Source organism: Ornithorhynchus anatinus, chromosome X1, assembly GCF_004115215.2.
Source record: "Ornithorhynchus anatinus isolate Pmale09 chromosome X1, mOrnAna1.pri.v4, whole genome shotgun sequence".
NCBI lineage: Eukaryota > Metazoa > Chordata > Mammalia > Monotremata > Ornithorhynchidae > Ornithorhynchus > Ornithorhynchus anatinus.
Window position 1 is genome coordinate 82,763,075 of NC_041749.1, and position 27,698 is coordinate 82,790,772.

General features: G+C 45.5%; 1 protein-coding gene and 1 non-coding gene across 10 annotated transcripts in view; one reads left to right on the forward strand and one right to left on the reverse strand.

The window, feature by feature from the left end:
• OSGIN1 (oxidative stress induced growth inhibitor 1) overlaps window positions 1-27,698 on the forward strand; it is a 335,667-nt gene that overhangs the window by 253,919 nt on the left and 54,050 nt on the right. For 6 of the 9 annotated variants that reach the window (XM_039910211.1, XM_039910209.1, XM_039910214.1 and 3 more), the window contains one exon: window positions 16,320-16,429. The gene's annotated coding sequence lies outside the window, so the exon portion shown is untranslated. Of the gene's footprint in view, window positions 1-10,274; window positions 10,437-16,319; window positions 16,430-22,394; window positions 22,440-22,491; window positions 22,555-27,698 lie in introns of those variants that run through there. The other 3 variants (XM_039910212.1, XM_029051236.2, XM_029051231.2) reach the window with 3 other exon arrangements.
• Window positions 19,040-19,177, reverse strand: LOC114807263. Its single transcript, XR_003755314.1, has one exon. It is a non-coding gene; the product is annotated as a small nucleolar RNA SNORA7 (small nucleolar RNA).

Below are 27,698 nucleotides of genomic sequence, written 5' to 3' on the forward strand. Positions count from 1 at the left end.
CTCCTCTCCTTTTGGCTTTTCCCCCGTTTTCCTTTCTCCCTGCCATCTCCCCTTTTCCCTCCTTGTGGGCAAGGAACACGTCTATCGACTCAGTTATATTGTACTCTCCCAAGTGCTTAGAGCACTGTTCTGTGCACAGCAAGCACTCAATAAATACAATTGATTGATTTCCCGCTCCTCCCTCCTCTCTTTTTTACCCCCTTCCCCTTTCCGAACACCACCAATCTCTTTGTCACCATGCCTGCTTTTAATCCTTTCCTCCATCCTGCCTTCCACACGCACCACCTGATAAGAAAACTATGAAAGGGAAGGCTTACTGCTGTTAATTAATCAGTGGTATTTATTGCGCACTTACTGTGTGCAGAGCACTGTACTAAGCCCTTGAGAGAGTACAATAAAACAGAGTTGGTAGACTCGTTCCCTGCTCACAGCGAGCTTACTCTCCTCCTCTCTCTTTGGCTTTCCCCTTTTTCTTTTCTCCCTTTCATCTCTCCTTTTCCCTCCTTGTGGGCAGAGAACACGTCTACCAACTCTGTACTTTCCATGCGCTTAGTACAGTGCTCTGCACACAGTAAATGCTCAATAAATGCGATCAAATGAATGACCTCAGTTATATTGCATTCTCCCAAGTGCTTAGTACAGTGTTCTGCACACAGTAAGTGCTCAGTAAACACAATTGATTTCCCCTTTCCTCCCTCTTTTCTTTCTGTACCTTCTTCCCCTTTTTGTGCACTGCCAATCTCTTTTCGACCCTCCCTCCTTTTAATCCTTTCCTCTGCCCTGCCTTCTGCAGGCACCACCCGGTAAAAGAACTACAAAAGGAAAAGCTCACCGCTGTTACCAATCAATGGTATTTATTGAGCATTTACTGTGTGCAGAGCACCGTACTAAGCTCTTGAGAGAGTGCAATACAACAGAATTGGTAGACATATTCCCTCCCCACAACGAGCTAGATTGGGTTTTCACCTCATCTCCATGATCTGGCTGCCCCTAATACGTCTGCTTGAGTGGGTGTTGACGGCAGACCTGTTACGATACTTTGAGAGAGTCAGAACAGTTAAAACATCAAAAAGCAGTAATGGTCATATTTTTTCTCCGGGCACGTTCTGCAATAAAATACACTTGTGCCTGTGGCTGGAGACCCATCCCAGTGTGACTTGCAGGAAGTGCTTGCCTGGAATATGAAGGCAGCCCTGTCCCCCTGCTGGTAAGCACAAAGCCTGTGAGGAGAGCGTCACAGAGTCGGAAGACTTAATGCATCAGACCTGCCAGCACACTGGCAAGGTGTCACTCCCACTCCCAGCAAGATATTCCCTGTGGTGCCCAGCTGGTGTCCAGGTAGGCAAATTGCTTTTCTTTAACTCATGCCACCCTACCCTTGCCTCCCCATCCCCACCCACCCCATCCGCAACCCCATCTTCCTTTCTGTCTTTTAAATTAATCCCCCTCTTCCTCCTTGCCCTGTCCCCACCGTACCAGTATCATTCCCACCCTCCCTCAACTCGCTCGCTGCTGCTCTGCAGCTTTTAGGGGAGGAGGGGGGCTTTGGGAGAGGAGGTAGTAGAGCAGCAGGGTTGGGAGGTAGAAGGGACCATTTAAAATGAAAAAGCCAGACAGGTTTGGGGTGGGAAAAGGCAGTTTGTCTTCCTCTCCCCACCCTCTCACCCCATCATCCTTGTGCCACCTCACAGGTCTTCCCCTGTCGCCCAAAGTCATTGGGTGGGGGCACAAGGGATGGATCAGAGAGAAGAGGAGGGGACAAGTTTAAAAGGCCAAAAGACAAGAGCATATGGGGTTCAGAGGAGAGGGAAAATGGGAGACCCTTACGGCATAGGGAGGATAGGGCTGGGTGCGGTCTCCCGCAACAGTGGGTGCCACATATTTTTTCTTTAAAAAAAATGTAGATGGGATGAGTGGGACCAGTAGGGACAACTAACTCCCGCAACAGTGGGTGCCACATGTTTTTTTCTTTAAAAAAAAATGTAGATGGCATCAGTGGGACCAGTAGGGACAACTACCAGGGGGAGAGGCAGGGATAGGAGTAAGCAAATGGGTGCTGGAAGTCTTTGAAGACATTTTAAATGACAACACAGAGCACTTGCATTTCTACATTTTCAACCTTTCAGCTTTGCAGAGTGTCTGTTTAGGGCAACAGTTCCTGGTGTGTGAAGGGTCGGGGAGAAGATGAGGGGAGCTGAGGAGAGAGGCTGGGGATGAACACAGGGGAACCAGGCAGAATCTTTAGGGAGGGGATGGCGAGATTGTTTCACTTGTAATGAAGTAGAAGTCTGCTACCTTTTCATTAAAACCACTCTGACTCAAGATCAATACATGAATGTAACCAGCTTACTCATCTACAGTTGATGGAGTGCCCAATTCTGGATAATTTGGGGATTCGACCTTGGTTTAGAAACCAGTGTCCCGGGTATAACATTGTTCCAATGAGAATACTGGCTCTGACTCTAATGCCAACCTACTCGTACCTCGATCTTGTCTATCTCGCCACCGACCCCTCGCCCATATCCTGCCTCTGGCCTGGAGCTCTCTGCCTCTTCATTTCCAACAGACTCTCACTCTCCCCACCTTCAAAGCCTTTATTAAAAGCACATCTCCTCCAAGAGTCCTTCGCTAACTTAGCCCTCATTTCCTCTTCTCCCGCTCCCTTCTGCGTTGTCTTGCACTTGGATCTGCATCCTATATTCACCTTTCCCTCAGCCCCATAGCATCTATGTACATATCTGTAATTGATTTATATTAATGTCTGTCTCTCCCTCTAGACTGTAAGCTCACTGTGGGCAGGCAAGGTGTCTACCGACTGTTATATTGTACTCTCCTAAGCCCTTAGCACAGTGCTCTGCATACAGTAAGCTCTCAATAAATACTATCAATCAATTGATTGACAACATTTCTACTTAAGATCCAGGCATCGATTGTGCTGTAGGTCGGATGATTACATGGCCAAGTGAATATGACTGCTTGATCTGGTACCACCAGGAGGGTCCAGGACATGACCTCCAAAATATGCCAACTCATTTTGTGATTAAGAATATAGAGTTCATATTTTTTGAATAATTATTCATAAAATACCTGAAACAGAACGCTAAGACTCTCCCCATCAAATTGTGAGATATTCACTTGAAAGCCAACATAGCATAGTACTGGGAACATGGGCCTGGGAGTCAGGAAGTAATGGGTTCTAATCCTGACTCTGCCCCTTGTCTGCTGTGTGACCTTGGGCAAGTCACTCCACTTCTCTGGGCTCTAGTTACCTCATCTGTAAAATGAGGATTGAGACTGTGAGCCCGATGTGGGACAAGGACTGCGTTCAATCTGATTTGCTTGTATCGACCCCAGTACTTAGTACAATGCCTGGCACACAGTAAACACTTAACAAATATCACAATTATTATTAATAATTATAAAATGAACAGGGGGTAATGGAGCAGCTTCTGAATGAGGACAGAGTGGAAGGGCTAGGAGGCTTCGGTCTGGAAAGAAGAAGGCTGAAAGGAGAAGTGATTTAGGCATAAGGAATCATGGACAGAATTGTTTTTGGAAAATCACTCAACACCGGGGTGAGGGAGCACCCCCTGAAGCTCAACAGTGGCCAATTCAGAAACCCACAAAAAGAAACACTTTCTCACCCAGTGAGTGGTAAATATATGCATTCATCATCGTCGTCATCATTAACAGCATTTACTGCGCTCCTCCTGTGAACAGAGCACTGAATTAAGGCACTTGGGGACATATAATAGAAATAAAACTTGTGGTTCTGCCTTGAGGGGTTTACAGTTTAATGGGCAGGGCGAATGGATCCAAATTGCCAAATAGAGAAAAGGTAAGACAGTCAAAGGAAAGACTTAGAGATTAAAAAGTAAGCAAATGATGAAATGGATAAAATAAATAAACCGGCATGCAAATGAACACTAGTGAGGGGCTGATGGAGTGGGGCAGGTTGAGTCAGGGAATGCCAAGAAGTTGTGCAGGCCGAAATCTTCTAGGTTTGTATCCATTCATGCCTGAGAAGTTTATAATGGATTTTTAGAGACAACTCTAGGGTTGTTAGAGGGAAAATGAAAGAAGTTGGAGGCTCAAGAAGGTTTAGATCAATTCATGGACAAAAGACCCATGATGAGTTATTAGAGGGAGAGTGGAAGATATTAGTCAATGCAGTCGATTGTCAAGAAGAGCAACCATCACACCATCCCTCTGAACGTCCTTTGGTGGCCCTCAAAGACACAATCCTGGCCCCCATGGACCATTGCTCTGATCCTATATTGTTATTCTGTATGTCCTTGTGAACAATGCATCTTCAGACTACAGTAGGGCACAGTGATTATTAATTTTTGTTTTATTGGTATTGGTTAAGCACTTATCATTGGCCAGGCACTCTACAAAGCACTAGGGTAGATAAAAGATGATCAGGTTGGACACAGTCCATGTCCCATATGGAGCTCACAGTATTATTCACCATTTTGCAGATGAGGTTACCGAGGCACAGAAAAGTTAAGTAATTTGCCCAAGATCACACAGCAGACAAGCGGCAGAGCTGGGATTAGAACCCAGGTCCTCTCACTCTGAGGCCCATGCTCTCTCCAGTAGGCCATGCTGCTTACCTGATCTTTCCTGCAAATCAGATACAGGAAATACAGGATACAGAGAAAGCACAGGGAACTACACCAAGTCATCCTTTCCACAGTGTTCATAGTGTTTATGAAAGCATTTGACACCCTTAGCCAAGCTGAATTTTGGAATCTATTTAAAAAGTTTGTCTGCCCAGAGATGTTTAGAAAGGTCCTAAAGTTACTCCATGGTATGACTGAGAGCAACAGAAATGGAGGGCTCTTATCTGATTCTTTCAATCAATCAGTTAAAGGTATTTATTGAGTGCTTAGCATGTGCTGAGCCCTATACTAAGCACTCGGGAGAGTATAGTATAACAGAGTTGGTAGATGCATTCCCTGCCCACAAGGAGCTTAAAGTCTAGAGGGGGAGACAGACATTAAAATAAATTATGCATACGGGAAATAGATTGTCTGGATGTGTACATAAGTACTGTGTGGTGGAGGGTGGGGTGAATATCAAAGTGTTTAAGGGGTATAGATCCAAGTGCATAAGTGATGCAGAAGGGAGGGCAAATGGGGGAAATGAGAGCTAAGTCAAGGTAGACCTCTTGAAGGAGATCTGGTTTTAGGAGGCTTTTTAAGATGGGGAAGGTGGTGATCCATTGGATATGAAGTGGGGCAGGGGGAGTTCTAAGCAGAGGGACAACATGGGTAAGAGGTAGCATCAAGAACAATGAGATTGAGGTACAGTGAGTACGGTTGACATTAGAGGAGGGAAGCATGCAGGCTGGATTGTAGTAGAAGATCAGGGAGGTTAAGTCAGTGGGGAGAACTGATTGAGGGTCTTAAAGCCGACTGTAAGGAGTTTCTGTTTGATGCCACAGTGGATGGGCAACCACTGGAGGTTTTCGAGGAGTAAGGAGACCTGGACTGAACTTTTTTTTATAAAAGTGATCTGGATAGCAGAGTGAAGTATGGACTAGAGCGGGGAGAGACCAGAAGCAGGGAGGTCAGCAGGAGGCTAATGAAATAGTGGAGGTGGGAAATGATGATTAGACTCTGAGCCGGTCATTGGGCAGGGATTGTCTCTATCTGTTGCTGAATTGTACATTCCAAGCGCTTAGTACAGTGCTGGGCACATAGTAAGTGCTCAATAAATGCGATTGAATGAGTGGGTGCTTGGGTCAGTGGGGTAGCAGTTTGGAAGGAGAGTAAAGGGTGAGTTCTAGAGATGTTGCGAAGGTAAAACCAACAGGATTTGGTGAAATATAGAACATGTGAGTTGTATCAATGGAGTAAAACAGATTTGTGTAAATTAGAGTCTTCTTTAGCCTCCTCACAACCATGCTTGAGCATACAACAAAGAATGTAGAAGCTGATGTCCAGACTATTATTTCAGTGCTCCAGGAAACTCTTCCAGCTCAAGAGACTAAGAGCATTATTGACAGTTTTTGAATCACTCATCTAGAACTCTAATCAGCTAAAAGCCGTGTTCTAGGAGCACACACACAAGAAAATGTGCATCGGTATGAATGACATCATGGAATCAGCTAATCCTTATAGAATGACCACTGGCCGAAGAAGATTGGCCGGGACCTGGTAAACCCCACACTGACATTGGTGGCACAAAGATGAATGCTGTCACTGCATTCTGCTACTTTGGCAGTCCTTTGTCCAATGATTCAAGGCTAGACAGAGATTAAAAAAAAAAAACTGCCCACAGCATTGGTGGCCCCTGCCTCAAATATATGAGGCAGCTTCTTAGAGGAAAGCTAACTGGGTCGATCAGATTTAATTCAGTAAAATGCCCTGTCAAGATTTGACCTGCAGTTCCTTCCTTCCTTCCTTCCTTCCTTCCTTCCTTCCTCCCTCCCTCCCTCCTTCCTTCCTTCCTTCCTTCCTTCCTTCCTTCCTTCCTTCCTCCCTCCCTCCCTCCCTCCCTCCCTCCCTCCCTCCTTCCTTCCTTCCTTCCTTCCTTCCTTCCTTCCTTCCTTCCTTCCTTCCTCCCTCCCTCCCTCCCTCCCTCCCTCCCTCCTTCCTTCCTTCCTTCCTTCCTTCCTTCCTTCCTTCCTTCCTTCCTTCCTTCCTTCCTTCCTTCCTTCCTTCCTTCCTTCCTTCCTTCCTTCCTTCCTTCCTTCCTTCCTTCCTTCCTTCCTTCCTTCCTTCCTTCCTTCCTCTGTCCTATTTCCATTCCCAGTGAAAGACCCTCTGAATAGTTTGATGGTACAAACAAACAAAAGCTTTTAACAGTGTCAGCCTTAAGAGGTATTGGGTCCCCGAGTGATAGAGTCATTTGGGACTCCTTATACGCTGCGTTTTGATGACCTATTAAGCAAATCAGATATCTTTCCATTTCTCTTTGCTCAGTTCCCAAGTTTCAAACAAGTTAAAAAGAGAAAAGGGTTTTAACCGTTAAGCTATAGAATAGGTTCCCAGCCCCTAAGGTGGTTTGGTACGCTCTTCTCTTAAAGACTGCTACTGTTTTTAAGGTTTCACTGGGGTTTCTTTCACTCGTTTGGGGATCTACAACCCTAGAAAACTTGGGATGGGTGCTTTTGTAAGGAAGGGAAGACAGGGAAATGTGGCTGTTCACGGATTGGAAAGAGAATAGAAGCAGTAACTGCTCTTGATCACAAGAGGGAGGTGCAGGACAGGACAGGTTTAAACTAAAGACAAGGTTTCTGAAAAATCAGAAAACTCTTCGTTACTTGTGGACGAGGGACATATATAATGATAATAATGATAACAATAATAATAATGATAATAATAATGATAATAATGTTGGTATTTGTTAAGCGCTTACTATGTGCCAAGCACTGTTCTAAGCGCTGAATGTGGGTTCGGTTTAGGAGTTGGTAGATGAATCCCCCTGTATTACCCAATTTTTCAGATCTGTGCTCTGTAAACCAAACCTTTGGCAGATTTTTAAGGGCCCTTTCTTCTTCACGTGTCACTTCACCAAATCAACCTTTTTAGTCTCTCTGAAAACTATAAATCACAATCACTCCAGAAGACACCTCATTTCTCAAAGTGAGTTTCATGGGGGAGGATTTCCTCAAAAATGGTCCTGCAGGCCTGTCATTTCAGGTCAATTTACTTTCATTATGGTATTTATTATCTGCTTACCATATGCCAAACACCCCACTAAGAGCTAGGATAGATCCATTCATTCAATCATATTTATTAAGCGCTTACTGTGTGCAGAACACTGTACTAAGTGCTTGGGAAAGTACAATATAATAATAATGGATGACAATCCCTGCCCACAACGAGCTCACAGTCTAGAGGGGGGAGGCAGACATCAATACAAATAAATAAAATTACAGATCTATACATAAGTGCTGTGGAACTGGGGGTGGGGGGAGACCAAAGGGAGCAAGTCAGGGAGACACAGAAGGGAATGGGAGATGAGGAAAAGTGGGGCTTAGTCTGGGAAGGCCTCTTGGAGTAGATGTGCCTTCAGTAAGGCTTTGAAGATCCAAGATAGGTAGATGAAACCCAGTCCCTGTCACACATGAGGCTCATGGTCTAAGGGGTAGGGGGGAGCAGGGATTAAATCCCCATTTTCAGATGAGGAAACTGGAGCTCAGAGAGGTTAAGTAATTTTCTCAAGATCTCACAACAGACTTCCAGACCCAGACCTTTACACTAGGCTGTCACCCACATGGAAAAAGAAGCAGAGAAAGGAGGAGAGAGAAATTGGGGTGAGTGCAGGGTCCTGGGTACTTTTCTATAAGGCCATGTAAGAAGCAGTATGGCCTAGTGGAAAGAGCTCGGGCCTGGGGACCCAGAGGATTTGAGTGCTAATCCTGGATCCACCACTTGCCTGCCATGTGACCTTGGACATCTCACTTCACTTCTCTGTGCTTCGGTTTCCTCATCTGTAAAATAGGGTTTCAATGCCTGTTTTCCCTCCTACTTAGACTGTGAGCTCCATGTGGAACAGGGACTGTGTCTGACCTGATTAATTTGTACCTACCCTAGAGCTTAGAACAGTGCTTGGCACATACTGAACACTTAACAAATACCATAATCATTATGGACGGCTGCTATCCAGAGCTTCTGTCTGCCTGACAATTTGCAGAAGGTCAAAGACCAGAAATCAGAATTCACGATTTGATCTCAAAGGGTTTCTTGGCCAAGATGGGATCCACATTACAGCAACTGTTCCTTGTCAGGTGGAGTAAACCTTGGCAAAAAGAGGTGGTCGTTTGCAAAATCAAATGAAAGTGGTCTGGAAAGAGTGCCCAGAGGGAGGCTGGAGTACAAAAAATACTGTCCACCGAGCACTCCTTCTCTCAATTTCTCCCCTATTGGGTCTCACTGACCACATCTCATTCCTGGCCAGGGAAGGGGCTTATGGGCTGCAGAATTTGGTTGGGGGAGAGAAAGGAGGGCTGCAAAGGAGTGGACTTGCCTTCCAGGATATCCATTCCTCTCCTGCTGGTAGTGACCTGATGTCCCAACTTAGAAGGGCCAGTCATGATGCAAAGGGATGACCGTGGCTGCAGAAAGGAATCTTCTCCCTGCTCCCACCACCAGCCTCGTGTGGCAGCAGCAGGGGAAACAGACAGGGTCCCATCCTTCCCTGCTGCTTTTATGTCAGCTGCCATTTCCCTATGTTGTCTGGGCCAGGCTGTGGTGGTGGTAGAATGCCATGGCAGCAGACAGTCAGCAGGGAAAGCTTCATTGCAATTATGCCCTCTTTTCTGCTACCACCACAGCAGTGGGGTTTACTGCCCCAGCCTTAGCAGAATTATCAAAAAGTGGAGAAGGGGGAGGAGAGAAGCTGCCCTGCCTCTGACCCTATTCCTGCTCCAGGGCTTTCTCTCTTTTTGCCTCCTTTTCCTGCATTTTTCTCCTTTCTAAACTTGAACCACAGACACCCCCACCTCCTGGAAGCCCATCCCCTTATTCTACGGTGAACTCCCCCAAAGTACAGTCACTTGAATTGTTGGGTAAGCACAGCTGTTGGCAATGGGCTGCTCCGAGTTGACTCTTCTCTAGCAGTCTCACAGGTGGATGATGGAAGGAAAAAGCCAGGGGAACTCAGAGTTCTGATGTTCCCTGCGGCTTCTGCCTTCCTTTTCCTTTTGCCTCACATGGGATTACAAGGGGGGATTTGCTGCACCAAGACCTTAAACTGCATCCTCACTGCGATTGCGTATTTGATCTGGCTCTTGAACACACTTACGAATTTGCATACAGCCCTAGGGGCAACAGAATTAAAGCCAACAAACTTCTTCGAGTTTACGTTGAGAAGCAGTGAGGCCTCTTGGATAGAGCATGGGCCTGGGACTCAACTGGCTTCTAATCTGGATTCCATCACTTGTCTGCTGTGTGACCTTGGACAAGTCATTTAAGTTCTCTGCGCCTCAAATACCTTATCTGTAAAATGGGGATTGATTGTGAGCCCCGTGTGGCATGGACTGTGTCCAATCTGATTATCTTGTATCTCCCCCAGCACTTAGTACTTGCTTAAAAAAACCATATTAAAAAGAGGCAAGTCTCCCTAAGTGAAGTGAGACCGGCTGGAAGGAACCCAGTGGAAGGGATAAGCATCGAGGTAGAGTTCTGGAGAAGCTCCCCTGGCTAGATTTGCTGAACTCTGTTGTGTAGCATTATAGCTCTTCTGTGACCTCAGTGAAGAGGACAATAGTCATCTCAGTTGCCTATAGAAACCAAAAGACAGAACCTCAAGGAGTGGCTTGAGTAGCCAGGACCCAGTACCATCTGGAGGCATGCTCCCATAGCTTGGACCCAATGTAGCCCAGAAGAGAGTTCCACTAGGCTAGGCCCAGTGTTGGCAAGAGGGGGTTTCTGAAGGTGAAAAACTTACTTCAATGACAATTCAATGAGCAGCACTAAAAGGTAATTGGAATCCTGTTATCTCTTTGGGATATTGCCTGGGTTATTGCACCTAATCAGTCCTTATCTTATGTTTATGCATGGAGCATTCATTCCCAACACCCCCCAGTGTCCTAGGGAACTGAGTGGTGGCTCTGGGCAAGTGGACCCAACTCTTCCTACTGAAGAGATTCTCAAAGTTCACCTAGAAGCTTAATGTTGATGTAAGCTGGTTGGGGGCAGGGAACATGTCTACCGGCTCTGTTTTATTGTCCTCTCCCAGGATCTGTGAGTAAATTCAGATTTCCTGCCCTAGGGAATAAATTCTCTGTACAAAGATAGTCAGCAAACAGGATTCCAAATTTCCAAGGAAAGTGACTTTGTTTCAGGGAAAATTCTCTCCTTATATCCAGTGTAAGTCCATAGTTCTCCATTCACTTAAGACCTGGACTTGTAAGTTTTTACCAAATTTAACCCAATTACTCCCTCTCTCCTCTACCTCTCCTCCCTCGATTAATCTCATCAAGAGTCAAATTAAACACAAAAATAATCACTGAATTTTATTTTCTTTTGCAATTTAAGTTTTTCTCAACACTCCCCTGCCAAAATGGACTTTACTTGATTTACAAATCTATCCTAATTCTGCCATGGTCTACTTGCATCAATTTAGCACATTTATTATTAAGTCATTTTGGCACATTTTTGTGATGAATTGCCCCAGCTCCACTGTCTCCTATTTCATCAGGAGAATTTGGAATGTGATATGTGGAAGGTTTAATGTGTCATAAACATTTTGTGTTCTGGGAGCTTTTGTTCCTGCTCTCCACGCTTACAATAGTCTTATGTTTCCATGGGCAACTGGGACCCATGGTCAATTTTTATATATCTCTTTCTTCTCTCTTCAATATAGAGCCCTCACCCCATAACTAAGGTCTGGGTATTGCTTTGTTACGTTTTATATTGATGCTGGAGCCTGGTCCCCTCAATTAAACCTTAATGTAGTCTGTATCTGGGATACCAAGTATTTGTTTAGTCATTTGTGCCATTTGCAAACACCAGAAAGGAGTGATATTACTGAAGAAGCACTTAGGATATAATCACTGTAGAAGGGCTATAAAAACCTAAAATAAAACCCCTGATATTTGAAATCTGAATTCTATTTTATCCCAAGATTTTTAAAATTAACTTCCCAATTACATATGTTTTAATCCTCTAAAATCCATTTACTTAAGTTGGCTCTAGGTCCGCAGGAATTTATTTTTTTTGGTATTTGTTAAGCGCTTAGCCATGTGTCAAGCATTGTTCTAAGCACTGGGGTAGATATAAATTAATCATGTTGGACACAGTCCCAGTCCTACATGGGGCTCACAGCTTAAGTAAAAGGGAGAACAGGGATAATAATAATGATTACTATGGTATTTGTTAAGTGCTTACTATGTGCCAAGCACTGTTCTAAGCACTGGGGTAGATACAAAGTGGGGCTCACAGTCTTAATCCCCATTTTACAGATGAGGTAACCGAAGCACAGAGAAGTTAAGTGGCTTGCCCAAGGTCACACAGCAGATGAATAGCAGAGCTGGGATTAGAACTCAAGTCCTTTGGCTCCCAGGTCCAAGCTTTTATTCACCAGACTATGCTGCTTCCCTGATGTGTTCTATGTTAAAAACCAGTGCTTTTTAACTTATTTTTTTAAGTATTGCTAGAAAACTTGACCTGGCTCCCATCTTGGTACTATTTCATATTCATTCATTCATTCAATCATATTTATTGAGCACTTACTATGTGCAGAGCACTGTACTAAGTCCTTGGAAAGTACAATACAGCAATAAAGAGAGACAATCCCTGCCCACAATGGGCTTACAGTCTAGTAGGGGGGAGACAGACATCGATACAAGTAAACAGGCATCGATACAAGTAAACAGGCCGGGGAGGCGGGGGAGAGCAAAGGGTGATGCAGTCATGGTGATGCAGAAGGGAGGGGGAGCTGAGGAAGAATGAGGCTTAGTCTGGGAAGGCCTCGTGGAGGTGGTAACACCTTCAGTAGGGCTTTGAAGGGAGGAAGAGTGATTGTCTGATGGATTTGAGGAGGGAGGGCATTCCAGGCCAGAGCTAAGATGTGGGCCAGGTGTCGGCAGCGAGACAGGTGAGATGGAGGCACAGTGAGAAGGTTAGCACCAGAGGAGCAGAGCATGTGAACTGGGTTGTAGAAGGAGAGTAGGGAGGTGAGGTTAGGAAGAGGCAAGGTGATGGAGAGCTTTAAAGCCAATAGTGAGGAGTTTTTGTTTGATACAGAGGTGGGTAGGCAACTACCGGAGATCTTTGAGGAGGAGGGTGACATGCCCTGAACGTTTCTGTAGAAAAATAATCTGGGCAGCGGAGTGAAATAGGGAATGAAGTGGGGAGAGGCAGGAGGTTGGGAGGTCAGAAAGGAGGCTGATGCAGTAATCCAATCGGGATAGGATGAGAGATTGTATTAACGTGGCAGCTGTTTGGATGGACAGGAAAGGGCAGATCTTAGTGATGTTGTGAAGGTGAGGGAAGGATGGTTGTGCCGTCTACAGTGATAGGAGAGTTACGGAGAGGACAGGGTTTGGGAGAGAAGATAAGAAGCTTGGGAAGATAAGAAACTCTGTCTTGGACATGTTGAGCTTGAGGTGGTGGGAGAACATCCAAATAGAGATGTTCTGAAGGCAGGAGGAGATGCGAGCTTGGAGGAAGGGGGAGAGAACAGGGGAGGAGATATAGATTTGGGTGTCATCCACATATGGTAGTTGAAGCCTTGGGAGCGAATGAGTTCTCCAAGGGAGTGAGCGTAGGTGGAGAATAGAAGGGGACCAAGAACTGAACCTTGAGGGACCCCTACAGTTAGGGGATGGGAGAGGGAGGAGGAGCCCACGAAGGAGACTGAGAATGAACGTCCAGAGAGATAAGAGGAGAACCAGGAGAGGATGGAGTCAGTGAAGCCAAGGTTGGATAACGAATCAAGGAGAAGGAGATGGTTGACATTGTCAAAGGCAGTTGAGAGGTCGAAGAGGATTAGGATGGAGTAGGAGCCATTGGATTTGGCAAGAAGGAGATCATTGGTGACCTTTGAGAGGGCAGTTTCAGTGGAACGAAGGGGGCAGGAGCCAGATTGGAGGGGTTTCAGGAGAGAGTTGGAGGAGAGGAATTGAAGGCAGCAAGTGTAGATGACTCACTCAAAGAGTTTGGAGAGGAAAGGTAGGAGGGAGATGGGGTGATAATTGGAGGGGGCTGTGGAGTCAAAGGAGGATTTTTTTAGGATGGGGGAAATGTGGGTATGTTTGAAGGCAGTGGGGAAGAAGCCATTGGAGAGTGAGAGGTTGAAGATGGTAGTTAAGGAGGGAAGGGGTGAGAGTTTTTATAAGGTGCAAAGGAATGGGATCTGATGCACATGTGGAGGGGGTGGCACTTGAAAGGAGACAGGAGATCTCCTCTGGAGATACTGCTGGGAAGGATGGGAAAGTTGAAGACGGGGCCAAGAGGAGGGGGGATTGAGGAGGTGGAGGGGTGATTTGGGGGAGTTTATGCCTGATGGTATTCATTTTCTTAATAAAGTAAATGGCCAGATCATTGGAGTGAGGGATGGGGGGGGGGGTCAGGGGGACAAGTGGTCTGAGGAGGGAGTTAAATGTCTAGAACAACTGGCGAGGGTGATGGGCATGGGTGTCAATAAGGGAAGAGAAATAGTTTTGCCGACCAAGGAGAGGGCAGTTAAAGCAAGAAAGGACAAACTTGAAATGGACAAGGTCGGCCCCATGTAATGATTTCCACCAGCATCATTCAGCAGCTCGAGCATATGAGCGAAGGAGGTGGACAGTGCAGGTGATCCAGGGCTGTAGGTTAGTGGTACGAGAGCGACAAAGGGATAGGGGAGCGAGAGAGATGGGTTGAGTAGAGAGGGTGGTGTTCAGAGCAACTGTTTGGTCATCAAGAGTGGGTAGACTAAGTGTGGAGGCTAGGTGGAGTGTGATGTGCAGAGAGAGCTGGATGGGGTCGAGAGATTGGAGGCCTCTGTGGGGGAATAGTGCAGATTTACGGGGAGGAGGGGTGTGGGAGAGGAGGCAAGTGAGAAGGTTGTGGCCAGAGAGAGGGATTTCAGATTTGGTGAGGGTAGAGATTGTGCAGTGGTTAGAAATGATGAGATGGAGTGTGTATCCAAGTTGATGGGCGCGGGGGGAGGTAGGGTGGAAGCAGGAGGTCGGCGATCAGAGATCTGGGAAAAGCAATTGAGACTCCGCTCATTAAGTCTGCAGTCGGCACTAATTTGGGTAGGATTATTCATACCAGAGAAGAGCACAATAAAATTCATAATGATTCATCAAACTGAATGAAATTCAATAAAGGCAAGTACAAGGTAGAATGCTTAGGAGCAAGAAACAAACAGCACAAACACAGGATAGGGAAATGCTGGTTAGGAGCAGCAGAAAAACAAAAGCATGAAGGATGGAGTGTACCACAAGCTTCATATGAATGGGCAACATAGTCCTTTTAATTGTATCCCAGTTTTCTGTTGTTCTTGCTGTTGTTACCAGAGAAGCAGTGTAGCCTAGTGGAAAGAACATGGGACTGGGAGTCAGCAGGATCTGGGTTCTAATTCATTCATTCATTCAATCATATTTATTGAGCACTTACTCTGTGCAGAGAACTGTACAAAGTTCAGCAACAGAGACAGACCCTACCCAAAAATGGACTCACAGTCTAGATCCCAGCTCTCTCTGCTGTGTGACCATGGGCAACTCACTTTACTTCTCTATTCCTCGATTACCTCATCTGTAAAATGGGACATGGACTGTATCCAACCCAATAAGCTTGTATCTACCCCAGCATTTAGTACAATGCCTGGCACATAATAAGTGCTTAACAGATGCCATTTAAAAAAAAAAAGAAACAGAACCATGGTGTGGGAGCTGCAAGTTAATCCTTTTACTATATTCTTTACTAGTCGAAGCCTTAGGAGAATATATCTAATTTTGGTCACTATATATTTTAAAAGGCTGGAGAGAAGCTGGAGAGGAACCAGAGAAAAGCAGAAAAAAATGATTAAAGTAATTTCAATGAAAGGTCTTTGTTGAAAGGTTAAAGGGAATGGGAGTTGATTAACCTGGAAAAAAAAGGTCTAATGGATGGTTTAACTCTCAAGTATAAGCAAGGTTGTAATGAAACAAAGGAGCCACTGAAAAGTTGGTCTCTATTCCCCAGGGGACTGAGAGGAAATGAATTTAAGCTGCTGCAAGAGTTAATTGGTGGATGATAAAACCCTGTTATAGGCTATTGAGGTCAACTTTGGAGCCTCTTTTCCTGGAATTATTTTTAAAGGTGGTTGGGACTGTCACTTGTCTGGAGACAGGGGGCTGGACCAGTTAATAATAATAATAATAATGATGGTATTTGTAAAGCACTTACTATGTGCCGAGCACTGTTCTAAACACTGGGGTAGATACAAAGTTATCAAGTTGAACTACGTGGGGCTCACAGTCTTAATCCCCATTACAGGTGAGGTAACTGAATCACAGAGAAGTTAAGCGAGTTGCTCAAGGTCACACCGCAGACAAGTAGCGGAGCCGGGATTAGAACCCACGACCTCTGGCTCCCAAGCCTGGGCTCTTTCCACTAAGCCACGCTGCTTCTCTAAATGAGCCTTGATGAGCCTTGAAGTCATCCATCTCTAGAATTTTACAAGTTATCTAGTTTGGGGCAGGGAATGTGTCTGTTTACTGTCGTATTGTACTCTTGCAAGCACTTCGAACAGTGCTCTGCACACAGTAAGTGCTCAATAAGTACAACTGAATGAATGAATAAGATTCTAAGTTCTGTGTCTGTGCCTATCCCTCTACTGAAACTATGCCCTTCACTCAGTGAGGCTGTTTTCTGCATACATTTCCCTAGGAAACCACAGAGTTTGAAGTTCCATCTGACACTGCCTCTAAGGAAAGCAAAATATTCACCATCCCAGGGCAGCATTTCCTGAAACCTAACACTCACCCTGCCCTCTCCAGGTAAGTCAATCAATCAGTCCGTCATTCACATTTGTTGAGCCCTTACTGTTCCAGTGTACTGTACTAAGTGCTTGGGAGATTACAGTATAACAGAGCTGGTAGACATGTTCCCTGCCCACAACAATCTTACAGTCTAGAGGGGGAGACAGACATTAATATGAATAAATAAATTACAGATAGGTACATAAGTGCTGTGGGGCTGAGGGAGTGCAAGGGTAACTCGGAAGGGAGTGGGAGAAGAGGTAAAGAGGGCTTAGTAGGGGAAGCCCTCTTGGAGGAGATGTGCTTTTCATAAGCCTTGGAAGGTGGGAAGAGTGATTGTCGGAGATGAAGAGGGAGAGCATCCCAGGCCAGAGGAGGACGTGGGCGAGAGGTCAGCGGTGAGATAGGCGAGACTGAGGTACAGTGAGTAAGTTGGCATTAGAGGAGCAAAATGTGCGGGCTGGGTTGTAGTAGGAAATCAGGGAGGTAAGGTAGGAGTGGGCAAGGTGACAGTGCTTTGAAGCTTTTGGTAAGGACTTTCTGTTTGATGTGGAGGTGGAAGGGCAACCACTGGAGGCTCTGAGTAGTGGGTAAACATGGACTGAACACTTTTGTAGAAAAATGATCTGGACTGCAGTGTGAATAACAATAATAATAATAATTATGGCATTTGTAAAGCGCTTCCTATGTGCCAAGCACTGTTCTAACCTCTGGGGTAGATACCAAGTAATCAGGTTGTCCCACATGGGGCTCGCAGTCTTATGACTGTGTATGGACTGAAGTATGGACTGGAGTGGGAGAGACAGGAGGCAGGCAAGTCAACAAGGAGGCTGATGCAGTAATCAAGGCAGGATAGAATAAGTGCTTGGATTAAAGTGGTAGCAATTTAAATGGAGATGAAAGGGCAGATTTTAGCAATACTGTGAAGGTTGAACCAACAGATTTTGGTGACAGATTGAATATGTGGGTAGAATGAGAGAGATGAGTAGAGGATAACGCTAAGGTTGTGGGCCCGTGAGTCAGGAAGGATGGTGGTGCTGTCTACAGTGATGGGAAAGTGAGGGGGAGGACAGGGTTCAGATGGAAAGATAAGGAGTTTTGTTTTGGACATGTTAAGTTTGAGATGTCAGCAGGACATCCAAGTAGAAATATTCTGAAGGCAGAAGAAAATGAGAGACTGCAGAGAAAGAGTGAAATCAGGGCTGGAGACATAGATTGGGGAATCATTTGCATAGAGATGGTAGTTTAAGCTATGGAAAAGAATGAGTTTTTCAAGGGGGTGGGTGTCGATGGAGAATAGAAGGGACCCCAGAACTGAGCCTTGAGGGACTTTCACAGTTAGGGGATAGGAGGCAGAGGAGGTTCCCACAAAAGAGACTGAGAATGAGCAGGCAGAGAGATAAGAGGAGAGCCAGGAGAGCACAGTGTCAGAAAAGCTAAAGTTGGATAATGTTTCCAGGACAAGGGGGTGGTTAACAGTGTCAAAGGCAGCTGAGAGGTCGAGGAGGATTAAGATGAAGTAGAGGCCATTGGCTGTGGCAAGATGAAGATCTCTGGTGACCTTTGAGAGGATGGTTTGTGTGGAGTGAAGAAAGCAGAAGCTAGATTGGAGGGGGTCAAGGAGAGAATTGGAGGAGAGGAAGTGGAGACAGTGGGTTTAGACAACTCACTCAAGGATTTTGAAGAGTTATGGTAGGAAGGAGGTAGGGCGATAACTAGAGGGAACTGTGGGTCAAGGGAGAGGTTTTCCTTCCATGGATTCCTTCTTCATAAAAAGTTTCCAAATAGCCAGAAGCTAGGAGACCACAAGAAGAGGGATGGGTTTGGTGCAGGGTCCAATTCCTGAAGTGTTTGGTCACTGCTGACCAAGAATTATTAATTATAATAATAAGAACAATAACAATATTTGTGGTATTAAGCGCTGTACAAGAGCAATGTACTAAATTCTGGGCTAGAAACAAGATTTTCAGCTTGGGTACAGTCCCTGTCCCACAGAGGGCTCACAGTCTAAGTAAGAGAGAGATCAAGCCTTGAATCTCCACTTTACAGATGATGAGGCACAGAGAAGTGAAGCAATTTGCCCAAGATCACACAGCAAGCAAGTGATGGATAGGGGATGAGAAACCAGGTCCTCTAACTCCCAGGCCCATGTTCTTTCCTGTAGGCTACACTGCTTCCTAATCAGTCTTATCCTTGGTTACTACCACTAATAATGATAATAATGATAATAATAATAATGTTATTTGTTAAGTGCATACAATGTGCCAAGTTCTTTGTTAAATGCTGGAGTGCATATGAGATAAGCAGGTCAGCCACATATGGGGCTCACAGTCTGAGGAGAAGAAAGATGTACTTTTGGGTCAACCTGAAGCCCTGTACCAATAGCAGTGAGAATGGGAAGAAGGCTGGAGTCACTAAGGGAGGCTTGACTCGTCTTATGCCGTCGAGTCGTCTCCGACCATAGCGACGCCACGGACACATCTCTCCCAGGCGCCCCACCTCCACCAGCAATGGTTATGGTAGTGTATCCATAGAGTTTTCTTGGTAACTTGGTATTTCTGCGCAGTAAACTTGTCTCCACCCTCGTCTCTCTCCCATGCCTCTGCTGGCCAGCACAGGGGAGTTTTAACTTGTAGCAGATTGCCTTCCACTCGCTAGCCACTGCCCAAGCTAGAAATGGAATGGATATGCCTCTGCTTGACTTGCCCTCCCCTAGTCAAGACTAGTAGCATAATGGAAACTCTCGAGGTGTGACCCTGAGAGGAGAAGGGAGGCTAGGCAAATAATAATAAGCCTAGGATTATTTTTCAGTTTTCAAACAAATTAAGCTCCCTTTCAGCCAATTGGTTTAACCACTGTACAGTTTCTGACACCATAATTTCATTTTTCTTCTAAATCAGAAATTCCATTTAGAACCCCGTATCTTCCCCTGCACTGCATTTTCCTCTCCAAAGTGGCCTAGTGGAAAGAACAGGGCCAGGAGTTGGAGGTCCTGGGTTCTAATTCATCTCTTCCATTTGCCTGCTGTGTAACCTTGGATCAGTCACTTCACTTCTCTGTGCCTCAGTTTCTTCAACTATAAAATGGGGATTCAATATCATTCTTCCTCCTACTTGGGCTGTGAGCCCCATGTGGGACAGTGACTGTCTGATTAACTCGTGTCTACCCCAGTGCTTAGTACAGTGCTTGGCACATAGTAAATGCTTAATATGCTTAATAAATACCACAGGTATTATGAATATTAGGATTATGAAGCTCAGATATGAATATCATTCTTCCTTCTCACATAAGATATTAACCATCTGGAGAGTTAGCATCTTCCCAGAAGTGGGATTGATAAAAAAAAAAGATCACACGCTCTGTCAAACTCTGCTTACTGTGTGCAGAGCATTGTACTAAGCACTTGGGAGAGTACAACAGAGTTGGAAGACACAGTCCCTGCCCACAGTGAGCTTGCACTAACCACTGTGCAGGTTAGACCAGAGACGGCAATGAAGGAGAACAGCTTTGCTGGCTATGATTTAGCTTCCTCTGCATCGCCACCTAAAATCCAGAAGGACCATAGTATTTGAATGGAGCAAGAAGGAAGTGAAAGATGAGACAAGCAGAAGGAAATCCTCTGTCACACAGTAGAGGGTGATCATAAGGAATTTGTTATCACGGGGAGTTGTAGGGGCAGAAAATAGCAGTCGATTCAAGAGGGGTTTAGATAAATTCAGGGATGAGAAGTTCAAAATGGGTTAGGAACATTTACAGGCTCAAGAAGGATTTAGGTTCAGGGATGGTTGAGCCATGATGACTTAAAAAATGGAAAGGTTAGGGCTGTTAGAACAGTGTTTTTATTGTGGTACTTAGTATTCACTTATTGTGCCAAAGACTGTACTAAATGGTGGGATAAATACAGGATAATCAGATTGGACACCATCCCTTTCCCATATAAGGCTCATAGTCAAAGAGAGAAGGAGAACAGGTCTCTTATTCCCATTTTTTGGATGAGGAAACTGAAGCACAGAAAGGTGAAATTACTTGCCCATGGTCACACATCAGGTCATAGATGGAACTGGGATTAGAATCCAGGTCTCCTGATTTCCAGCCCCATGTTCCTTCCATAAAATACAGACAACGAGGATCAATGTCTTCTGTCAAATGACCAATGGGAGTAAAAGATACTTGTTTTCTAAATTGCATTTAGTTAGGAAAGGAGAAAAAAAAAGTCTTAATGTTGTACTCCTTTACAAAAGAATATAAAACTGTGAGAAGTGGTCAGAGTACTCTATGGCTGCCAGTGTAAGAGCCAGTTCTGTGACTCTATTTAAAAAAAAATTAGCCAATCTTCTGATTTGGTTGCTAGAGTCTGCATGTTCTGGAACAACTGGAAACTGCGTCTCAACTGCTAAGGTAGGAGGAAGGAAGGGGAGCGTGGCTCAGCTTGACAGAAGAGAGTATGACTGAGTAGGATTAGGTCCAGAGCACATTGCAGGAACACAGTGAAACAGTTTAAGAATGCACCTTCTTTCATTCATTCAATCACATTTATTGAGCGCTTACTGTGTGCAGAGCACCTGACTAAGCGCTTGGAATGTACAATTCAGCAACAGATAGAGACAATCCCTGCCCAACAATGGGCTCACAGTCTAAAAGGGGGAGACAGACAGCAAAACAAAACAAGTAGGCATCGATTCCATCAAATAGATAAATAGAATCATAGATATATACACATCATTAATAAAAGAGTAATAAATAATATATGCAAATATACACAAGTGTTGTGGGGAGGGGAAGAGGGTAGGGCAGAGAGAGGGAGTAGGGGGAATGGGGAGGGGAGGAGGGGCAGAGGGAAAAGGAGGGCTCGGTCTGGGAAGGCCTCCTGGAGGAGGTGAGCTCTCAGTAGGGTTTTGAAGAGGGGAAGAGAGTTAGTTTGGCGGATGGGAGGAAGGAGGGCATTCCATGTCAGTGGTAGGACATGGGCCAGGGGTCAATGGTGGGACAGGTGAGAACGAGGCACAGTGAGGAGGTGAGCGGCAGAGGAGTGGAGTGTATGGGGTGGGCTGTAGAAAGAGAGAAGGGAGGTGAGGTAGGAGGGGGCAAGGTGATGGAGAGCTTTGAAGCCAAGAGTGAGGAGTTTTTCCTTCACAGGAAGGTTGAAAGGCAACCACTGGAAGTTTTTGAGGAGGAGAGTGACATGTCCTGAGCATTTCTGTAGAAAGATAATACAGGCAGCAGAGTGAAGTATAGACTGAAGCGGGGAGAGGCAGAAGGACTGTCTCTATCTGTTGCCGACTTGTTCATTCCAAGTGCTTAGTACAGTGCTCTGCACATAGTAAGCGCTCAATAAATACTATTGAATGAATGAAAGATCAGAGAAGAGGGTGATGCAATAATCCAGTCGGGATACTGTCTTTGGTAGAGGGCAGTACCGATTCAGTTCAGTGATGGTTTTGAGAGCATCTTTGAGGTGTGGTTAGATGAAAGGGGGAAAATAAAATGAGCTAGGATTGCTGAGTTCAAGATTCAGGAAGCCTCATTTCAAGTTCAAGACTCTCGTTTTCCTTCTTCCTGCACACCTCAGAAAGGAGATGTGTGGCTAATCTGAAATGTGGCAATCAGCTGAGTGTTGGAAAAAAGCTGAGGTGGACGGATCAGCCATGGGCATTGCACATTGTAATTAACCAAACAGCAGAAGCTGAGAGGAAAAACCCCACACTAGGAAAAACAGCACCAGGTGTTGCAAACAGCAGTTCCATCAGCACAACTGGAAATGGTCTTCGTGTGGGCGTATTGTGGTTAGGACCTGTAGGTCCCTCATGAGTCTTTTTGATTCCATGACAGATAGATGCTGACAAGCCCAATGTAAATCACTCCATCACTGCCACCTGTCACCCAGATAAGCTTTTTTTCTTTGCTGTTCACGTCCTCCCCTCCCACCCCCCCCCCCCCCCGCCCCAACTCCCCTTCTAATGCCCGCCCCCATTCACTCCCCCAGCCTTTAAACCTCTCTCCCTGTGACTGCCTGCTGAAGGAGCTGGAGGTACGTGTTTCTCCTATTCATATCTCTTTATGCCTGTCTCATGGTTTTGGAGTTTCCAGTAGGTATTGAGCTGGAAGGAAACTGTGAAGCAGGGAAGAGACAGAAAACCACAGTGGTAAGAGGTATTTGGGTTTCTCTTTTTTTAAAAGGAGCCTGGTGGGGGTAGGGGACTTCAAGGTTTCAGGATGTGGAGTTGGCACAGCTAGGGGTGGGACTGAGTTTGGGGCTACAGCGTGCCAGTGTGAAGTTGGGGAGAGGAAAGGAGTTGTGGGGATGGAAGTTGAAAGGAGAATAAGACTAGTGATGCTGGGTGGGGTGGTGGAAGAGCAGGGAGAGTAAAGAAAAATGATGAAAATGGTTTATCTGATTAACAGGTGACAAGGCAAATTTGTAAATTGTCCATAATTAATTGAATTGTCAGCAACAGCAAGAAAGAATGTTCCTCTCTCACTGGTCAGTCTCTTAAGTTACCCCCACATCTATGGATAAATTTCTCCATCAGGGGCATCATTTTTTTTTTAATTTAGAGGACAGCTAACAACAGTTTACAGTCAAAAGGAAAGACAGACACAAATGTCAAGCCAACACTGATTAGAGTAACAGCAATATTTGCTAACCGGCTTCTGCGTGTGTGCAGAGCACTATACGGCTTGCTGAGCAGCTTCCGTTAGTAGAGCACTTTGCTTACCGAACGGTGAGAAATGATAAGACACAGTGCCTGCCAGACTGTTTTCCAAGCTCAAATCAATTCCCCAGCCTGTGGGAGGTAAAGCCCCTGAGCTGGGCTACTCCAAAGTGCTCCTGTGGTGTGGCCAACGTTGCCTAGAAACCTCACTAGGATCTCTGGATGATTGACCAGACCACAGCTTTTATTGCAGCCAGTATTACTGGGCGACCAGGAGCTGAAGGAAGCAAGGCAACATTGTTCTGGGGGACCAATCTCCCCTGCCCTGGGCAACCCCTACTCTTTTGAAATGTAGTTGATGAATGGAGTTCCCCAACATCCCCAGACTCAACCACAAACATCGAGAAGAGGAATTCCGAATGCCTAGGGCAACACCTCTAAAGTTAAGATCAGATGACCTAAAACAAGCAGTTTTTTTTCTCTCTCTCATAATCAAAAGTCCCAAGTCTCCCTATCCCTGCAGTCACTTGAATCTCAGTCTGGCAGGATAGACGCATGCCAAAGGCTCTGATTGATTTAAACCAGATTGCCCCTTAGAAATGTTTGTTGGACAGCTGGCAGAGGCTGGGAAATGACTGACTGCCGGGCATTTGACTGGGGTCTGGAGTGAGTTTGGTAGTAGAGAGCAGGTCTGACGGAGAGGATGCCATCTTTTTTGCTCCCCAACTTGTCCAAAGGCTGGATGGTTGGATGTATCTACCCCAGCGCTTAGAACAGTACTTGATCCAAAGTAAGCACTTAACAAATTGCATCATAATTATCACATATTGGGTCTGGCCCTGCCCTCACCACTGCCTATAGGCAATATTTTGAGACTTATTCTGCAGAGCAACAAGTTGTCATCCCAATAGGGATTACAGATGGGTTGGGGGCTGCGGAATTTCGCCCTTACAAGTTTTTTATTTGGGTCTTCTACCTCTGCCTTTCACCTCTGCAATTTTGCATTTCCTTTTACCTCCAAGGCATTTCCACATGGATTTCCTACTGATATCTTATGCTCAATAGGCCTTACCTTTTCTGAATCCTACCACACCCTCCAGTTACAACCCTATCTCCCCTCTCCCAGTCCTGCCCAAACTCTTGCAATGAATTGTCTACCTATTTATTATGGTTCTTGTTAAGCGCTTACTATGTACCAAGCACTGTTCTAAGTACTGGGGTAGATACAAGCTAATCAGGTTGGACACAGTCCTTGTCCCACATTGGGCTTACACTCTTATCCCCATTTTACAGATGAGGCAACTGAGGCAGAGATAAGTGAAGTGACTTGCCTGAGGTCACACAGCAGACACATGGCAGAGCCGGGATTAGAACCCAGATCCTTCTGACTTCCAGGCCCATGCTCTATCCACTAAGCCACACTGCTTCTCACCTGTACCCTCCACTGCCTCTACTTCTTCTCCTCCATCTCTCAATTGATACTTATCAATCTGGTTTCCACACCCTCAACTCCACTGAGACCGCATTCTCCAAAGTCACCAATGACCTCCTCCCTGCCAAATCCAAGAGACTACTCTACTCTATTTAAGTACTTCCTTCTAGCTGTCAATTATTTTGTGTCTGCCTCTCCTGCTCTCCCATGTTAGATTGTAAGCTCCTCAATGGCAGGGATATTGTTTTTTTATCTCTAACGTATCCACCCGAACGCTTAACATGGTGCTGTGCACACAATAGGCACTCAATCAATATTATTCATTGATATCTATATTTGTGTGGCTCAGAAATAGGGGTGACTTCATGGACTACCACGACATCGGGCAGAGCTTTCAGAGGGTAGAGTTTCTGTGTGTTTTTTTAATAGTATTTAAGCACTTACTCTGTGCTAAGCACTGTACTAAGTACTGAGGTAGATACAAAGGCTGCATGCATAGAGAAGCAGCATGGCATGGTGGATAAAGCACAGGCCTGGAAGTCAGAAGGTCATGGGTTTTAATACTGGCTCTGCCACTTGTCTGCTGTGTGACCTTAGGTAAGTCACTTCACTTCTCCAGCCTCAGTGACCTCATGTGGAAAATGAAGAGTGAGAATGTGAGCCCCACATGGGACAGGGACTGCCTCCAACCCGATTTGCTTATATCTACCCCAGCACTTAGTACAGTGCCTGGCATAGAGTAAGCATTTAACAAATGCCATTATTATTATTATTATTATTATAAGCTTATCAGATTAGACACAGCCCCTGTCCCACATGGAGCTCACAGTCTTATTCCCCATTTTTACAGATGAGGTAACTGAGGCCCACAGACATGAAGTGATTTGCCCAAGGTCACATGGCCCACAAGTGGTGGAGCCAGGATTAGAACACAGTTCCTTCTGATTCCCAGGGCCGTGATCTATCCACTAGGTCACACTGTGGGCGGGGCAAGCTAGAAGTGCTTCCAGGCCTGGACTGGCCAGTTGGCAATTCTACCAGATGCCAGGGAGCTGATGATCAGACCCCAGGCCTCATGAGAAAACCAAAATAAAAAGAAAAATTAAAACTACAGTCTTATAACAGGCATGTCAAACACATGTCTTATAAAGGGCAGCCTGCCGAGATCAGGAGGGGAAGAAAGATATTACCAAGGCAGCCTCATCCCCTTGCTGTAGTCTGCAGGTGCTGCAGTGCCACTGTTACTGTTGCTAGGGGCTCCTCCCCAGGCTTTTGAGCATTTGCCCAGCCAGAAACCACAAAGAGCACCTTGGCCCTGGCAACAAGAACAGAAGCGTCTCCAGCCTGGAACAAGGACCTGAGTTGCCAGCAAAGGATGTGCGGGAAGGACAGTCCTGTTACCACTCTTGCCAGCTGCTTCTGCGACTGACCCGCTGATTGAGAGGAAGATTGGGTGGCTGGGGTGGCTGGCGGGGGGGCGGGGCGGGGGGGGGGTTTGTGTGTGTGTGTACATAGAGGGGTTCAAAAGATCAATTGCATTGAGTTTAACCATCCGAATAATGAAACAGATGTCATTTAAAGTATATTTTGTTCCAGCAATGCATACAGATTAAGCTTGGTGAAATTTACTTCATCAGTTACATTTTTAGCTGTCTACTCCCCCAAAACAGGTTTTCATTCTGTTCTATTATCGATAAGCTGACCTTTTATAAAATAACGTAAACAGATGTGTAAAAACAGTGTTTTATGAAGTGCTATTGGCTGTGGTTGAAAAAAATCATCAAATGTTTAAACATTAGCAGAGTAGAATAGCATAGTACCTTCAGCCTAAATGTGGACCAGTATACCCTAAACTTTTTTTTATCTCAACCCATCGCTTGTTAGTGCTGTTCCCTCACCTAACTCTGGAAAAGTACAAAATGTGTACCTCCCCACTCAGGTTGCTGAACAAATTCTCTGGTTCCTCCAGAGACTATCTCCTCTCCACACACACCCCTCCCCCCGACACACTGATGGTTTTCTGCTAGGCTGAAGTATCAGAGTTTATTCCTTGAGCCCATGGGAATCATGGGTCCATGAGATCCACCAGACCCTGACAGTGGAGCTTATTTCAATGATGTACAAGTTGCTGCTGTCAGTGATCTTCTTCTGAGACCAGACCAAACATGCCTTCAGCTTTCCCACTAGCGACCAAGCATAAAAGTCAGAATGGGACTTTCTTTCAAACATCCCTTCGAAATTTAACCTGCTCAAACCCTACTCATTGCAAATAGCCTAGCTGAGCATCCCTTTGCGTGAGAAATTGCTTGTGGGAGCCTGGCTTGTGGCAAGAGGATTTTGTACAATGTTGTGGAATTTCTGGGTAAGACCCAGAGTCCAGTTCAGAAGAAATTGGGATAATCCTACCCAAGTCAGAGCCTCATGGTCCCCAGGGCTGGCACCCTGGTCAACATCCTGCTAGGTGAGCTGGGGACATTTGTGGCAATGAAATCAATGAGGATGGGAGCCAGAAGGAGGAAACAATGAAAGGGAAAAAGGGAAGAGAAGATGGAGCATGGCTTAAGTGGAGTTCTGCCTGGAGTTGGGGGAACTAGGCCATCTTTCGTGGTCCCACCCCACCTATGGATTCTGTTCTTGGAGGAATGAAAGGTTTAGATGACCATTTGGGAGCCCTGTTCCAGCTTCATAAAGATTTGAAATCTGTGAGAGCAAAGTGTCATACTGAAATGCTAAAACAGTCAATTAGATTTTTAGATTATTTAGGGGCATAGAGAGTCAGGAAGAGGAATTCTGGAGTAGAATTCAAAATATACTTGCTATGACAGTAAATTTCAGTTCCTTTATTTTTCAAAGCCCTTCTGGGATTGGAAGGGTGTTCAAATGGAGCAATCAGGAGACAGGAAAGGAAGGAAGGAAGGAACAGAGGGCTGTGGGCTGGAATTTTTCCACATAAGGACTAGTGTAACAAGCTGCAGGCAGGAGACTGGAATGCTTTTCCTGGCTCTAACCCAGCACTTGATGGTAAAACTGGGCAAATCCCACCTCCTGTTAAGTCTTCCGTTTGCCCATCTGTCAAATGTCTTTGGCGGGAGCACAAGTGAAATCTAGGCTGCAGAGATCTTCAACCAACTCAAAAAAAAAAAGGGTCCTGCGTAAACTCAAAAACAGAGTCCAGTACTATGTCAGTAGAGCTGACTTAGGA